Genomic DNA, 17846 nt, shown 5'->3' on the forward strand with positions numbered 1-17846 from the left:
ATGACTTGATGCACTTCTGATATGTACTGTGCATAAAATATGTAGTCTGTGTTGCGACCAAAACGTCCATCAGCGTTGAGAATGCGACAGTTCAGGTAACGTGACAGAGTTATTTTTGATTCCCTTTCATCGTGGAATGTAGGTCCACCCAATGGAAACAGAGCAGGAAAGCATTTGGCCTCGTTGGTTTTATCAGATAGTAAACGAACTGGACTGTTGCCTTCAGCTGGTGCCACGCTCAGTACATCTTGGAAATTCTGATCAATGATCTCTGAACCCAGATTGACAGGTTGCAATGATGTGTCTGACAAGAGGCCACTCTGGTCTTTAATGTAGGTCAGTTCCTCCTCTGCTTGCTCTGGCTCATGTTTACTTTCATCATCACTGTTATTTTCATCATCACTGTTAGCTGGCAGCTGTTGGGTGTCCGCATTTTCCTCACATTGATCACTTCCATTCAGAGTGTTTACCCATTCATCATTAAAAATGACATCATCATACCACTTATTGTTTGCCATCAAATACCTCAGTGCATTCCTTACACGATCAGTGTGGACATACATGTACTCATAATGACCTTTGTATGTCAACTTGCGTTTGAGTTTGACTCTTATCATTTTGTCATCACACTCATTCCTTGGAAGAATGTTTGTCACGCTACTGTTATCAACAGGTACAGAGACACATGGACCATGGCAAGCTCTTTGGCGGCCTCGTGGCAAACACAGCAGCTTCATGAAGGGAATGTGACGAGCAATGAGATGTTGCTCCAAAGAATTCAGACATTTCAGCTCAGGTGGAATTTCATCCAAATGCATGTTGTTGGTGACACTCTCTTCTGGTAGTTTTCCTCCAAGCATTTTCCGATGACAGGAATGGCAAACCCATAATTTGCTACAAGGACTATCAGCCAAATGACATTCTTGCCCACATTCAGTATCACAAACATGTAAATATTGCAATGTTATACACCTCTTAGCCAGTGCAGCAACCTCTGGTCTTCTGTTTTCATAATGAGATCTTTTACACTCAATCACTTGTTTCCTGAAAAGTAAGCGATGACAAACAGAGCATACGTATTCAGGACCACGGCTTACGTCTTGACGAAACTGACTGATGACAAAATCAATGTTTTGTTGCTTCTTTTTCATATTTGCATAAGTATCACTGCTACTCTTCATTTTATTTTCACGAATTTCATCACATTGATGATATTTCTTCTTGCTATTCTCGTTGACCTTATTTTGAAACACGATGTTGCTCTTATACTTCTTATGACTATAATCACGGACTTTATTTTGAAACACGATGTTGCTCTTATACTTCTTATGACTATAATCACGGACTTTATTTTGAAACACGATGTTGCTCTTATACTTCTTATGACTATAATCACGGACTTTATTTTGAAACACGATGTTGCTCTTATACTTCTTATGACTATAATCACGGACTTTATGTTGAAACACAATGTTTGTCTTATAAGTGTTTTTTGAGGATTCACACATTGATTCTTTAAAATTTGGATCAGAATCATATTTATCTTTACGACGTGCAAGTTTCCGTGCCTTGAACTGCACATCGGTTCCATAGTTTGTCTTGAAATAATCACATTTCTTTTTCCGAAACTCAAAATTTTTGTTGTTCTTATGAAAATGTTTAAGAGAAGTCTCACGTTTGGCACTCCTAATGCACTCATATTCGTTATATTGTTTCTTTTCATTCTCAGTTTTTCGCTTCTTCACATTGATGTCACTGCATCTTAGACGTTCTTTTTCTGCTTTCGTTTCTGACTCTGTGAACTTTCTTTTCCGCTGGGGTCTTAACGTTCCCTCACCAATAGACTGGCATGTTCCGGCACAAGGACTCTGCGCATTTCGATTTTTGACACATGTTACAACCTCATAATGATTGGCGGTGTGATTTAAATATATACAGTTCTGAATACATGGACGTACAGTAGGTCTGTGCATGTTCCATCTCCCATCATTTAAGGTGAAGATAGTAGTTTGGAATAAATCGGCAGCAACAAATATGTCGATCTCTTTTGCCCAGGTACCACTGTAGTATATCCTTGATTTGGTTACATAGTCCTGTACAGATGTATATTCATCTCTCAAATAAGTCTCAAACTTATTGCTGTATTTCTGGAGGTGTTTCGTTATAGCCCGTCTAATTTTCAAGTGCTTCTCTTCATTATGACAAATGCTAAAGGCAAGACTACGGAAAAAGCAATTCCCATCTGGCTTAATGGTTTGTATCTTACAAGGACAGCCCATATCATCAACACTGGTTGCTGCTTTTAACTCAACATTTTCATTAGAAAGTCCAGTTTTGCAAAGTGTATCCTGATCACTGCGAGTTAAAGGTTTAAATGCCTGCTTTGGGACATGTGCGTCAGTGATAATTACGTCATCGCTGTGTGTTTTACAAGTCGTCTCGTGCAGTTCAAAATCGCCTTTTGTTTGAGCACGTTTAGTGTTTTTTGCAGAAGTGTCTTTTCGATTTACCTTGTTTTGTCCAGTACCATTACGTGCAGCCTCCGATCGATCGATTGTAGCCGTCAGCTTGGTGTCATCTTTACCCAACAGAGTTTCAGGAACACATTCAGGCTTTGCAGGCTTCTGTGAAACATTACTTACAACACGTCTCAAAACATCGCTGTACAAAGGTTTGGTATTCGGGTTCGATTCACTCTTTGTGGGCGCAGTTTGGTTGTTTACATTACCTGGAACAGTAGTTGACGTTACTGAGCAACTTGTAGCCGTCTGATGTTTGTGCAAACCTTTGGGGCCTGTTACCGCATCGCTGTACAGCTGACGTACCTTTGCATGTTTCAACGTAGTCGTGCTACTATGGGATGTGTCGTTCTGTGATCGCCGTTCATTGCCAGTTGTGGTTACCACAGCACTAATTCCTGTTACCTCAAACCGTGGGTTGCTTACTCCAAACGATTGTGCAAAATCATACACAAAGCTGACCAGTGACTGTGCAGAGCTAAAGTATGTAACGCAACTTACCCTCTGACCTTTGTGATTAACCCAGGTGTTTGCATGTGAATTAACAAAGGCAAATCTGGTCTCTCCATTCACGATGGCCCAAGTATTTCCACAAATAGTCAACAAGCAAGCATCATGAGTGAACAGTGCGCGCTGCAGTGCTTCATCAAAAGGCAAAGCCACATCACATAAAGCAGGATCGTAATTGTCAACACAAACAAACCCAGTGTAAGAATCCCCAAAGCTTAATGTAAAATTGCAATTCCACACACTGTGTTGCCGAGGCAATTCTGACACAGCGATGTAACCTCTTCCTTCAACATGGTCTCTGATTTGATCATGTGCACTCATGGACTTATACAAAAGAGTTCCCTTTATCAAAACATCATCCAGATCGCCAGTTTCCCAGGTCCAAATGTTCTTTACCTTGGATTTCAGAACAGCTGTCAGACTTATGGCACCGCACTGCTTGTTGCCCACGTTACCAAATCGCACATCACCTTGATGAAAGGAGCCCGTCAGGAAAGACCTCTCTGGAAAATTGTCAGGCTGGGTCAAAGTAACACACTCATTAGTAACATTGGGTTCATTCATGCAAGAAACATTATTTGAGGATAGCTTGATAGCACAGTCAAGAGAGAGAGAGCTTGGAGATTCAGTTTGGAAAGAAGTTTGAGAGTTTGAGATATTTTTGCCAAGTTTTGTCAAGCAAGGTATTTCAGCAAGTTTTGTAAAGCAAGGTATTTCAGCAAGTTTTGTAAAGTAAGGTATTTCAGCAAGTTTCTTGTGAGCCTTTGCAGGCACTTTTTGAGGTATATTTGGCACCTTTTCTCCAAAAGGTATATTGCAAGCCTTTTCAGTAATATTTGGCACCTTTTCTCCAAAAGGTATATTTTGCACCTTTTCAGGCATATTTGGCACCTTTTCTCCAAAAGGTTTATTAGGCACCTTTTCAGGTAGTATATTTGGCACCTTTTCTCCAAAAGGTATATTGCAAGCCTTTTCAGTGTATGTTTGGGCTTTATAGGTGCAAGGACGCCCAACCTTGCTTCCAGGAGACCCTAAGTCACCCTGGGTGCCTCTCGCTGCTCTTTTGGTGGAACACACCTGCAACACACAAATTCAATAATGTCATTTACACCTAATTCTTGCTCTTTTTTAAGCACATAATACATCACTTCCTCCGACATCTCATTCGCGTTTTCCTACAATCAATACACAACCTGACTTACTGTTTTTACACTGCGCTACATGTGCTGCTTTTTGTAGAAAAAAAAAATAGAAAAAAAAGTAAAAGATTGCATAGCACTGAGATTGGAATTCTTAGCGAATAATGCAATGTCACTTGTAAATTATTTTGCATATTTGCCTGTTTTCCTTAAGTTAGTGCTGTTAACACAACTATTCTCTGCACCAGACCCTGTCAATCAGTGATATATTTTAGACATGTGAAAAATCACCTCTGAGAGCCCGCGATCAGCCAGTCTCTTTTTTGCAGCTGCCGATTTCTTGGAACGTCCCATCTGCAGGGTGATAGTGTACAAATACGGTGAGGGCATAGAGGGAAGTACAAGGTCAGTGCTAGGACAGGAGATGCTCTCTGAAGAGCTGGGTCTTCAAGAGTTTCTTGAAGATATTCAGGGCCTGTTCTGGTAGTGCTCAGTAGGTCATTCCACTATTGTGGAACGACACGTGAAAAGAGTCTGGATCGTCTTAAGCGTGGTGTAGATTGCTTTTTACATACTGACTGCACATAACACTTCAGCAAAGCAAAGACATACTAGTAGCTGGCAATAGTACTCCAAGTTAGAATACTATTTTTCTATTTATTTTTCATAAACGACTTGAAAAGAAAAATTTAAGACAAACGCACTTTACCACATTAACATCGTAGTGCATAACCTTTACTCACCTTTACAAACAGTGGTTTGCTGTCTCTGTATCTAAAACATACAAAAGTAATTAGTACCAAGCTCTGTAACACATTCAAAAGGTTATATGTGAAATCGCAAACCTGGTGCACATTAGATGGCCACTGACTACAATTTACTCTACATTGCAATTACTCTCATTACCCATACTGATTATTTAAAAATGAAGAAAAACATTTGTCCTAACAGGCAACAAATATCCAAAAACCCCAAACATTTTTTTTTTTTTTATTAAAAAAAAAAAAAAAAAAAAAAAAAAAAAAATTGTGCTTCCATTATGATATTAAAACATGAGGTAGGCATAGGCTAACTGCCATATTTCCACATTGCTTTTTGTATACTCCAACTACAGATTACACTTCAGCAAAGCAAAGACACCCTAGTAGGTGGCAATATTGCTCAAAAGTAGAATACACAATTTACTCTACATTGGAATTACTCATTACACATACTGATAATGGTTATTAAAACAAAAAAAACATTTGGTCTAACATCAAACCTAAATATCCAAAAATGCCAAACATTTTCTAAAAGAATCTTGTGCTTTCCAGAGCCAAAATCTTATCAAAATTAAACTATTAAAAGTTTAAGACACCCAAAAAAATGCCCAGACTTTGAATCTCAGCCTTCGTCATGCTGGACATGCATATCTGAGACACCGAAGCATACAACCTCCACAGACCACCTGAAATGTCTCTGGATTCACAGTCTCAACTCTGATAATCTACCCGTGTGGGTCTTCTCATTTTTTATTTTATTTTCTTCTTTTCCCCATGTACGAGCTTCTAAATCCGAACACCTTCAATTATAAAGGAAATCAGGTTTAAATGTGTATATAGTAAAGAAACAAGATTCCATGTGAATGAACGAAGAAGCTCTTACTAGCATGTAAAGCTGAAAAGGGAATGTGTGCAGGGTAGTGCACTCTTTAAATAAGGAGTGAACAGGTGAACTCAATTGGGTAAATCAGGTAGCAATTAAGAATAGCTTATTAGTGGAATGAGAAAATCAATTGTGTTCAATATCGGAAGACATGTAGCCAAGGTGTTTTAAATGAAGAATTCCTTCAATTTCAATCAGCGCTGTTCTTAGAACCTCTTAAGTGACTATTTGCGCACCAAAGGTTGTCCTTATTTCTTAATTTAAAACACCTTGGCTACATGTCTTCCGATTGCTAATTGCTCCCTGACTTACCCAATTGAGTTCACCTGTTCACTCCTTATTTAAAGACTGCACTACCCTTTACATGTGGCTGCAGTGCAGGTAAGAGCTTCTTTGTTCATTCACATGTATGTACCTTTAAACCTGATTTCCTTTATAATTTAAGGTAAAGCGAAAAATGTTTTTTTTCACTCCAAATCTCAAAAAAAGAATACCCAGTATTTCACTGCCACAGTGGAATCTGGGCAGGTGTACCACCAGTTTGTATGCTTCAAGTTGGATAAACGGGAGACCTTCAGTCGAGCGTCGTTGGCTAAGACGTGTTTGAGGCTTACGTCTGTGCGTAAAAGCATAGGTAAGTGTTTTGGCAAGGTTTTTTTTTAAATTTTTATTGTTTTTAGCAACATGAATGTTAATCTAATTGTTTCTCTACATAGGCCAATCTGACCCCAATGGATTCGACATCATTTATTCTGAGAGCAGCAGTCGCACAGTGGTTGAAGCTGCATTTCCCTGGAGGCAGCGTCACAGCAAGGTGTCCACACTTGCTGAGGTGTTGGCTTGCGGGAAAAACCAGAAAGTAAGTGCAGCAGTCAAGCAAAAGCAACACTTACTGGCTCACACTAAGAGGTTTAGGCCAAAGTTGTGCTTATTTGGTTTTTTTTTTTTGTTTTTTTTAACAGGTGGATGTTGTAGAGGTAAAAATCCTTCCTGACGTTGGCACATCCAAAATAAAAGGTGTAGTGCTGCGGGAGCTGGAGGTGTGCGACCCAACGGGCCAAACCACACTGACGGTGTGGGAAGGACTAATTGAGTTGGTACATTTGGGTAAGAGTTACCAGGTGACGAACCTGGCGACTCGCTGCTTCAGCAGCTGTCACACTGACCACCCCTCCGTCCTCCATCATAAAGGAAATCCAGAACGTGAAGGAGCCGCAGAATCTGCAGCAGCTGCTGACACCCGACGATGTGAACTTCGAAGGGGAAGTTTTTTTTTTTTTTTTTTTTTTTTTTTTTTTTTTTTTTTTAAATAGCTTGAAATACAACTGCTGTTAAAAGCAAACACTTAAACAAAACTTTTACTCACGTCACTAAATTCTTCCAAACCAACACTCTGCTAACATTTCTTGTTCAATTTCTGAGTGCACAAGTGATGTGCCCTCAGATGGCTCGGTGTCAGAGGTAACCTCCAGATTTGCAACATCTGCTTTCGCCAGGGACAGTGAAAGCGCCATGCCATTAGAATTGGCCTGGACATGGACTTCTTCTGCACACAAGAGCCTCTTCTACGTCCTCCATTTGCAGGCCTGTCACAGACCCAAAGCGTGCAGCAACAAGTCCACCAACGCATGCATTTGTAAGTAAGGTGCAGTCTTCCCCCTGCTTTGTGTGCATTTCAAGTGTTCCACTATAGATGACAGGGTATGCCGACACCTTTTTGAATCATTTTGCAACAATTACACCTGTAAGTAACATCCCTTGAGGGGAAATCGTCCTGTGTTGCATGGCACCGACAACATCGGTGCTTTGCTCGGATCTGAACAGCGACGACTAAAGGTGTTTGTGGTTATGAGTTGTTTTTTTTTTAAAATACTATTTTGTGTTGACTGTTTGAAGACAGCGTGTGCTTTGCAAGTTTGTATAAATAAATTATTTCAACTGAAAACTATCATCTTGTATGTGATTAGTGTTCTACTTTCCGCTGCAATCTATGGCATCCCCATTAATACAATGCGGGAAAGTTGTGAAATTTGCCACACATAATCAGCAGTGCCAAAGCCAAGAAATTTCATGCCCCAAGAGTGTACTCTAGCGCCACCAAAATGTCAAAGTTCAAAATACATTAAGCTTAATAACTTTGGACTACTTAGTCCAAATTTCACAAATGATGTGCCACTGGAATCCCTGGATGCAGTCGAGGTCAACGCACCTCATGACGTCATCTGCGCCATATTGGATAATCCACCATTTTGAATTTAATTGAAAACCTAGAAAAAGCATTTCAGGCCACGCAGATTGTCCAGTCTCGACGGGACTTGAGACAATCTTCAGACCAAGCCACACAAAAGTTATCATGTGGATTTTTTCATTTCATTTGCATGTGGCAGCCAATCAAACTCCACGCCCACGCGCAAACAAGACGTTAGGCCATATCTTTGCCATTTATTGATGTATCGATGCCAAACTTGGCGCATGAACTCACAAAGCCTTCCTGAGCAGCCCAAGCCAAGTCCTGCTAGGACCCCCACATCGCTGCTTGCAGCTATATTTGGGGGTCCTAGCAGCGAAGCTGCAGGAACCCATTGAGTTAGTAGCTTTTCCTATTATTATTATTATTATTATTATTCCTCTACTTTCTGCTGCAATTGAAGTCTATGGCAGCCCCATGAACGCTATGGTAAAAAGTTGTGAAATATGGCACACGTAATTAGCCAAGTGTCAATCACAAACTCAAGAATTTTCATGGCCCAATGGCTTACTCTCTAGCGCCACCAACACGCCAAAGTTCAAAGTGCATTCAGCCTAATAACTTTTGAATACTTGGCCTAAATTTCACAAACAAGACATCATTGGAATCCTTGGATCATGACGAGTCCAACGCACCCTATGACGTCAATTTGCGTATGCTTAGATTTTCCGCCATTTTGAATTTTATCAAAAAGCTTAAAAAAGCATTTCAGGTCACACAGATTGTCCAATTTTCACGAAACTTGGCACATAGACTCTTAAGACCAAGCCCCACAAATGTTATCGTGTGGAATTTTTAATTAGGCTTCCATTTTTCCATAAAAGCCAATCAAACTCGAGGTTGACGCCCCCAAACCGGAAGTGAGGTCATATCTTGGCAACCATTTGATGTTATGACGTCAAACTTATAACACAGACTCAAGACTGCAAAGGTAAGAGGACCAAGAAGTTTGGTGACGTTCGGCCTATAGGTGGCGCTATATGTAGCCAAAATGCATTTTTGCCCATATCTTTAGACCACTTGGTCTAAATGTCACAAATGAGGTACCAATGGAATCCCTGGATGAAGCCGAGGTCAATGCATGTGATGACGTCATCAGCGCCATCTTGGAATGTCCGCCATTTTGAATTTAATCGAAAACCTTCAAAAAGCATTTCAGGCCTCTGAGAGTGTCCAATCTCGACGGAACTTGGCAAATTGAATCTTCAGACCAAGCCGCACATAAGTTATTATGTGGATCTTTTTATTTAACTTCCGTGTAACCGCGGCAGCCAATCAAACTCCACGCCGATGCGCAAATGGGACATTTGGCCGTATCTCTGCGATGCATTGATGTATCGATGCCAAACTTGGTGCATGAACTCACGACGCCTTCCTGAGCAGCCCAAGCCTTGCCTATTGTGCCATTCTGCTAGGACCCCCACATCGCTGCTTGCAGCTATATTTGGGGGTCCTAGCAGCGAAGCTGCAGGAACCCATTGAGTTAGTAGCTTTTCCTATTATTGGGGGTCCTAGCAGCGAAGCTGCAGGAACCCATTGAGTTAGTAGCTTTTCCTATTATTATTGGGGGTCCTAGCAGCGAAGCTGCAGGAACCCATTGGATTAGTAGCTTTTCCTATTATTATTATTTTTCCGTTTCCGCTGCAATTGAAGTCTATGGCAGCCCCATGAACGCTATGGTAAAAAGTTGTGAAATTTGGCACACGCAATCAGCCAAGTGCCAAATTAAAACTCAAGAAATTTCATGGCCCAAGAGCTTACTCTCTAGCGCCACCAACACGCCAAAGTTCAAAGTGCATTCAGCCTAATAACTTTGGACTACTTGGTCCAAATTTCACAAATGAGGCATCGTTGGAATCCTTGGATCATGACGAGTCCAACGCACCCTATGACGTCAATTTGCGTATACCTAGATTTTCCGCCATTTTGAATTTTATCAAAAAGCTTAAAAAAGCATTTCAGGTCACAGAGATTGTCCAATTTTCACGAAACTTGGCACATAGACTCTTAAGACCAAGCCGCACAAAAGTTATCCAAGGGAATTTTTAATTAGGCTTCCATTTTTCCATAAAAGCCAATCAAACTCGAGGTTGACGCCCCCAAACCGGAAGTGAGGTCATATCTTGGCAACCATTTGATATCATGACGTCAAACTTATAACACAGACTCAAGACTGCTAAGGTAAGAGGCCCAAGAAGTTTGGTGACGTTCGGCCTATAGGTGGCGCTATATGTATCAAAAATGCATTTTTGCTCATAACTTTGGACCCCTTGGTCCACATTTCACAAATGAGGTACCAGTAGAATCCCTGGATAAAGACGAGGTCAACACACTTAATGACGTCATTTGCGCTATCTTGGATTGTCCGCCATTTTGAATTTAATCAAAAACCTTCAAAACGCATTTCAGGCCACTAAGATTGTCCAATCTCCACGAGACTTGGCAAATAGAATCTTCAGACCAAGCCGCACATAAGTTATTATGTGGATTTTTTTATTTCACTTCCGTGTAACCGCGGCAGCCAATCAAACTCCATGCCGACGCGCAAATGGGACATTTGGCCGTATCTCTGCGATGCATTGATGTATCGATGCCAAAGTTGGTGCATGGACTCACAACGCCTTCCTGAGCGGCCCAAGCCTTCCCTATTGTGCCATTCTGCTAGGACCCCCACATCGCTGCTTGCAGCTATATTTATTATTATTATTGGGGGTCCTAGCAGCGAAGCTGCAGGAACCCATTGAGTTAGTAGCTTTTCCTATTATTATTATTATTATTATTATTCCTCTACTTTCTGCTGCAATTGAAGTCTATGGCAGCCCCATGAACGCTATGGTAAAAAGTTGTGAAATTTGGCACACGTAATTAGCCAAGTGCCAATCACAAACTCAAGAATTTTCATGGCCCAAGACCTTACTCTCTAGCGCCACCAACACGTCAAAGTTCAAAGTGCATTCAGCCTAATAACTTTTGAATACTTGGCCCAAATTTCACAAACAAGACATCATTGGAATCCTTGGATCATGACGAGTCCAACGCACCCTATGACGTCAATTTGCGTATAGTTAGATTTTCCGCCATTTTGAATTTTATCAAAAAGCTTAAAAAAGCATTTCAGGTCACAGAGATTATCCAATGATCACGAAACAAGGCACATAGACTCTTAAGACCAAGCCGCACAAAAGTTATCCAAGGGAAGTTTTAATTAGGCTTCCATTTTTCCATAAAAGCCAATCAAACTCGAGGTTGACGCCCCCAAACCGGAAGTGAGGTCATATCTTGGCAACCATTTGATAACATGACGTCAAACTAATAACACAGACTCAAGACTGCTAAGGTAAGAGGCCCAAGAAGTTTGGTGACGTTCGGCCTGTAGGTGGCGCTATATGTAGCAAAAATGCATTTTTGCTCATATCTTTGGACCCCTTGGTCCAAATGTCACAAATGAGGTATCAGTAGAATCCCTGGATAAGGACGAGGTCAACACACTTAATGACGTCATCTGCGCCATCTTGGATTGTCCGCCATTTTGCATTTAATCAAAAACCTTCAAAACGCATTTCAGGCCACTAAGATTGTCCAATCTCCACGAGACTTGGCACATAGAATCTTCAGACCAAGCCGCACATAAGTTATTATGTGGATTTTTTTATTTCACTTCCGTGTAACCGCGGCAGCCAATCAAACTCCACGCCGACGCGCAAATGGGACATTTGGCCGTATCTCTGCTATGCATTGATGTATCGATGCCAAACTTGGTGCATGGACTCACGACGCCTTCCTGAGCGGCCCAAGCCTTCCCTATTGTGCCATTCTGCTAGGACCCCCACATCGCTGCTTGCAGCTATATTTATTCCTCTACTTTCTGCTGCAATTGAAGTCTATGGCAGCCCCATGAACGCTATGGTAAAAAGTTGTGAAATTTGGCACACGTAATTAGCCAAGTGCCAATCACAAACTCAAGAATTTTCATGCCCCAAGAGCTTACTCTCTAGCGCCACCAACACGTCAAAGTTCAAAGTGCATTCAGCCTAATAACTTTTGAATACTTGGCCCACATTTCACAAACAAGACATCATTGGAATCCTTGGATCATGACGAGTCCAACGCACCCTATGACGTCAATTTGCGTATACCTAGATTTTCCGCCATTTTGAATTTTATCAAAAAGCTTAAAAAAGCATTTCAGGTCACAGAGATTGTCCAATTTTCACGAAACTTGGCACATAGACTCTTAAGACCAAGCCGCACCAAAGTTATCGTGTGGAATTTTTAATCAGGCTTCCAATTTTCCATAAAAGCCAATCAAACTCGAGGTTGACGCCCCCAAACCGGAAGTGAGGCCATATCTTGGCAACCATTTGATACCATGACGTCAAACTTATGACACAGACTCAAGACTGCTAAGGTAAGAGGCCCAAGAAGTTTGGTGACGTTCGGCCTATAGGTGGCGCTATATGTAGCAAAAATGCATTTTTGCCTATATCTTTGGACCACTTGGTCCAAATGTCACAAATGAGGTACCAATAGAATCCCTGGATGCAGCCGAGGTCAATGCACATTATGACGTCATGAGCGCCATCTTGAATTGTCCGCCATTTTGAATTTAATCAAAAACCTCCAAAAAGCATTTCAGGCCACTGAGATTGTCCAATCTCAACGGAACTTGGCACATAGAATCTTCAGACCAAGCCGCAAATAAGTTATCATGTGGATTTTTTTTATTTCACTTCCGCGTAACCGCGGCAGCCAATCAAACTCCACGCCGACGCGCAAATTGGACATTTGGCCGTATCTCTGCGATGCATTGATGTATCGATGCCAAACTTGGTGCATGGACTCACGACGCCTTCCTGAGCAGCCCAAGCCTTGCCTATTGTGCCATTCTGCTAGGACCCCCACATCGCTGCTTGCAGCTATATTTATTATTATTATTATTCCTCTACTTTCTGCTGCAATTGAAGTCTATGGCAGCCCCATGAATGCTATGGTAAAAAGTTGTGAAATTTGGCACACATAATTAGCCAAGTGCCAATCACAAACTCAAGAATTTTCATTGCCCAAGAGCTTACTCTCTAGCGCCACCAACACGTCAAAGTTCAAAGTGCATTCAGCCTAATAACTTTTGACTACTTGGTCCGAATTTCAGAAATGAGGCATCGTTGGAATCCTTGGATCATGACGAGTCCAACGCACCCTATGACGTCAATTTGCGTATGCTTAGATTTTCCGCCATTTTGAATTTTATCAAAAAGCTTAAAAAAGCATTTCAGGTCACACAAATTGTCAAATCGTCACGAAACTTGGCACATAGACTCTTAAGACCAAGCCGCACAAAAGTTATCATGTGGAATTTTTAATTAGGCTTCCGATTTTCCATAAAAGCCAATCAAACTTGAGGTTGACGCCGCCAAACCGGAAGTGAGGTCATATCTTGGCAACCATTTGATGTTATGACGTCAAACTTCTAACACAGTCTCAAGACCGCTAAAGTAATAGGCCCAAGAAGTTTGGTGACATTTGGCCAATAGGTGGCGCTATATGTAGCCAAAATGTCTTTTTGCTTATATCTTTGGACTCTTTGGTCCAAATGTCACAAATGAGATACCAATGGAATCACTGGATAGAGACGGGGATAATCCACCTCATGTCGTCATGTGCGCCATCTTGGATTTTCCGCCATTTTTAATTTAATCGAAAACATTCAAAACACATTTAAGGCCACGCCTATTGTCCAATCTCGACGGGACTTGGCACATAGAATCGTCAGACCAAGCCGCACATAAGTTATCAGGTGGATTTTCTCATTTCACTTCCGTTTGCCCGTGACAGCCAATCAAACTCTACGCCGACGCGCAAACGTGACATTTGGCCAAATCTCTGCGATCCATTGATGTATCGAGGCCAAACTTGCTGCATGGACTCAAGACGCATTCCTGAGCAGCCCAAGCCTTCCTTATTGTGCCAATCTGCTAGGCCCCCACATCGCGGCTTGTTATTCCTCCACTTTCTGCTGCAACGCTATGGTAAAAAGTTGTGAAATTTGGCACACGTAATCAGCCAAGTGCCAATGCCAAAGTCAGGAATTTTCATGGCCCAAGAGCTTACTCTCTAGCGCCACCAACACGCCAAAATTCAAAGTGCATTCAGCCTAATAACTTTGGACTACTTGGTCCAAATTTCACAAATGAAGCATTGCTGGAATCCTTGGATCATGACGAGTCTAACGCACCCCATGACGTCAATTTGCGTATACTTAGATTTTCCGCCATTTTGAATTTAATCAAAAAGCTTAAAAAAGCATTTCAGGCCACAGAGATTGTTCGATTTTCACGAAACTTGGCACATAGACTCTTAAGACCAAGCCGCACAAAAGTTATCATGTGGAATTTTTAATTACGCTTCCGATTTTCCATAAAAGCCCATCAAACTTGAGGTTGACGCCGCCAAACCGGAAGTGAGGTCATATCTTGGCAACCATTAGATGTTATCACGTCAAACTTATAACACAGACTCAAGACTGCTAAGGTAAGAGGCCCAAGAAGTTTGGTGACGTTTGGCCAATAGGTGGCGCTATATGTATCAAAAATGCATTTTTGCTCATATCTTTGGATCCCTTGGTCCAAATTTCATAAATGAGGTACCGTTGGAATCCCTGGATATAGACGAGGTCAACGCACCTCATACCCCATGACGTCATCAGCGCCATCTTGGATGTTCCGCCATTTTGAATTTAATAGAAATCCTTCAAAAAGCATTTCAGGCCACTGGGATTCTCAAATCTCCACGGGACTTGGCACATAGAAACCTCAGACCAAGCCGCACATAAGCAGGAAAAACCATGAATTGTTTGGTAGTTCAATCATTGCCAATAGTTTGACACAGCATGAGTTGGCATTGTCCCTATTTCCCCACACCAAGCTATAACATTTGGTGATCTTTGACCTTTGGAAGATGTCAGTATTTTACGTAGGCATGTACTGTGTCTCAGCAATTATAATAATAATGATAGAAGACCAAATATAAATGATCAAGAGTATTTAAAAAAAAAATTTAATAACAAAAGAAACATACAAACAAAGATTATAAAAACAGAGTAAGATTGGAAGGAGAAAATTAAATTAATCGGAATTATGGACCAAAGGGAAAATGTGTTTTCAGGTTTGTCTCAAAACTATCTATAGTTGTACAACATTTGATATGAATGACGTAATCCCAGATCATGGGCATAACCACAGAGAAAGTTCCCCCGTTGTTTTAAGTGATGAGGGAATTAAGAGCAATGAAACACTCATTTAAAACAAACATCTTATTACATAGAGACTGTGCAGTATGTACAGCCAATTTGACTGCAGGAGCAGTCAGCACTTTCACCATTTATGAAAGTCACAAAAGCAGGCATGGAGGAGTTGATGTCCTGAACATTAGTAGCTGCAGAAGTAGTAGAGGAGATAGGAGACTGCTCCAGACAGTCTCGGTAAGTCTCTGCAGCAGACGTTAAAGCAGCCACATCAACCTGTAGAGCTTTGCTGATACGTCCACAGATCACATCAATCAGCTTCGGGCAGTCAAATTGAGTTGAGATGATATTCCATGCTGGTACTGATAACACAGTGTTGTCCTGTTGTTCGATGGATGTTGTTGCGACATGACCCTCGGTGCACGTACAATGCCTGGCAATGAACAATTTGTTGTGAGGAACAATTTACAAAACATGCATACTAGATAGATAGATACATGTTCCTCAGCAGGCTATTTAAAATAATAAAGCACTTCATTCATAGTGTTGCACAACATAGAACAATAACAATTAAAATGTCTCTTGGAACAGTGTGTATACTTACATGTTATGTCACAGGAAAATTTCTGGGAATCAGACTTTTGTCGTTCGGAAGGGGTACAGTGAAACAGCAGTCTTCAGGTAGGACCATGGATAGTAAAGGTTGATGACCATCAAAAGGTTCTGTGGCTGGTAAAATCCCTCGGTGGGCTGCAGATGTAAGACATCCATCTAGTAATGAATAAAACAAAGGACTTTACAGCATGAACATGTTACAGCATGGGCAGAATACAAAGGTTATACATTTATGTAAAGCAAAAGCATGAATTGATACTCACATAATAAAATTAAATCAAGGAACATTGAGTCAGACTTCTGTCATTTTTTTTCTTCAAATGGGTCTTGGACGGACAGGGCATAGTTTGAAATACAGAAATCAGGCAAGAACCACAGGTGGAACCCTACTGTGAGCAACAAACAGAGAATAATGTCTGTTCAATAAATGTTGTAAAAGACACATGAATTTCAAATTGTGAAAGTAGAGATACTCACCAAATTTTCATGACTGGTTCCAACAATCATATTCCCAAGAGTTGTAGTTTTTTCTTAAGTTCCAGAGCACAGATGGAGACACTTGAGCTTTGCTAAACACCAAGGATGCCAAAGCCAGAAGAGTCACAGCTGCTTTTGCAGCTTGTTTTGCTGATGTCCAAAAGTCTTTGCTTGTCTCATCATCAGTACATGCCATGGAATTGGAGCAGGTAGATAGGCAAGGTGTTGTGTCCACACAGCTTTTTAGGTTTTGGGAAAACATGATTTGTACAGTCCTTTGACATTAGGAAGCTTACAAACATACTTTTGTTGTGCACCTTAAAGAGGGCAAAATTCCTTAGTTGGCATTTGCAAAACAACTGTCCATTTTCTGATTTGAAATGCTTCCCTTCAGAAAAACAAATCCAATAAAAATTTTGTTTACATTGCATAGCATCTTTTGTTCAGAAAGTGATTGACTTTGTTGCCATTTCATGATGCAAATAGCAAAACACATCCTGCTCCACACACACAGAGTAATCCTTAAGTCATACTTAAGTCCATTACATATGCACAGTGATGAAATAAAAAACAACAAATGAACCAAAACAAGCCTAACAAGAATTAATGTTGAATGGAACACAGATAAAGAAAGTGAAAGTAAATGTGTAGCCTTGTATTACTCACTCAGGCACAGAAACAATGCAGTGAATGGTCCCATAACTGTCACATCAAATGGCAAATGGTCCCCGGGACTGAGGTTCCACACACTTGTAAAGCATGCCAACTAGCTGTAGGCATGGGCCGGTTACTGGTTTCAAGGTATGAAAAAGTCAAGGTTTCAAAACCTTTTCAAAACCCAAAGGTTTTTCACTTACTCAAAGCGGGCTCTTTCTTCTGGTGTCAAGGGGCGTGAACCGCTCCGCGGACAGTGGCAGGTGGGGAGTTTAACTGGGGCGGTACACCTGTCAAACGGTAACGCAGGTGTCCTGAGGCGAGCTCAGGGAGGACAGAAACCTCCCATGGAGCAGAAGGGCAAAAGCTCGCTCGATCTTGATTTTCAGTATGAATACAGACGATGGCTGAAGGAGGCGAGCCCCCTGAACTTTTTTCCCTGCCTGTTTTTTGGTTGCCGCATAGTCGTGCATCAGTCAAAATTTGAAACTTTGCCTAAGGTTATCATACCGACAGAATCTCATACCGGCCCATGCCTACAGCTGTGGTCTCAAAACATAAAACTTATATTGGAAAATGGCTTACATACCCTCCCACGCCCTGCAAGGAGCCGTCCTCAATTTTAGCTCTCTCCTTGCGACCCACCCAAGCCCCAAGTAGCGGACGGTACATGTGTAGAACATCTAATGGTGAATAACTCACGGAGCAAACACAAATATTACAACAATGAGATAAGAATTGCATCATGAAAGCTGTAGTATGTTTGTACAACATCGACAACAATATCTCCTACATCTTTA

This window comes from Odontesthes bonariensis, chromosome 10, assembly GCF_027942865.1.
Source record: "Odontesthes bonariensis isolate fOdoBon6 chromosome 10, fOdoBon6.hap1, whole genome shotgun sequence".
Taxonomy (NCBI): Eukaryota; Metazoa; Chordata; class Actinopteri; order Atheriniformes; family Atherinopsidae; genus Odontesthes; species Odontesthes bonariensis.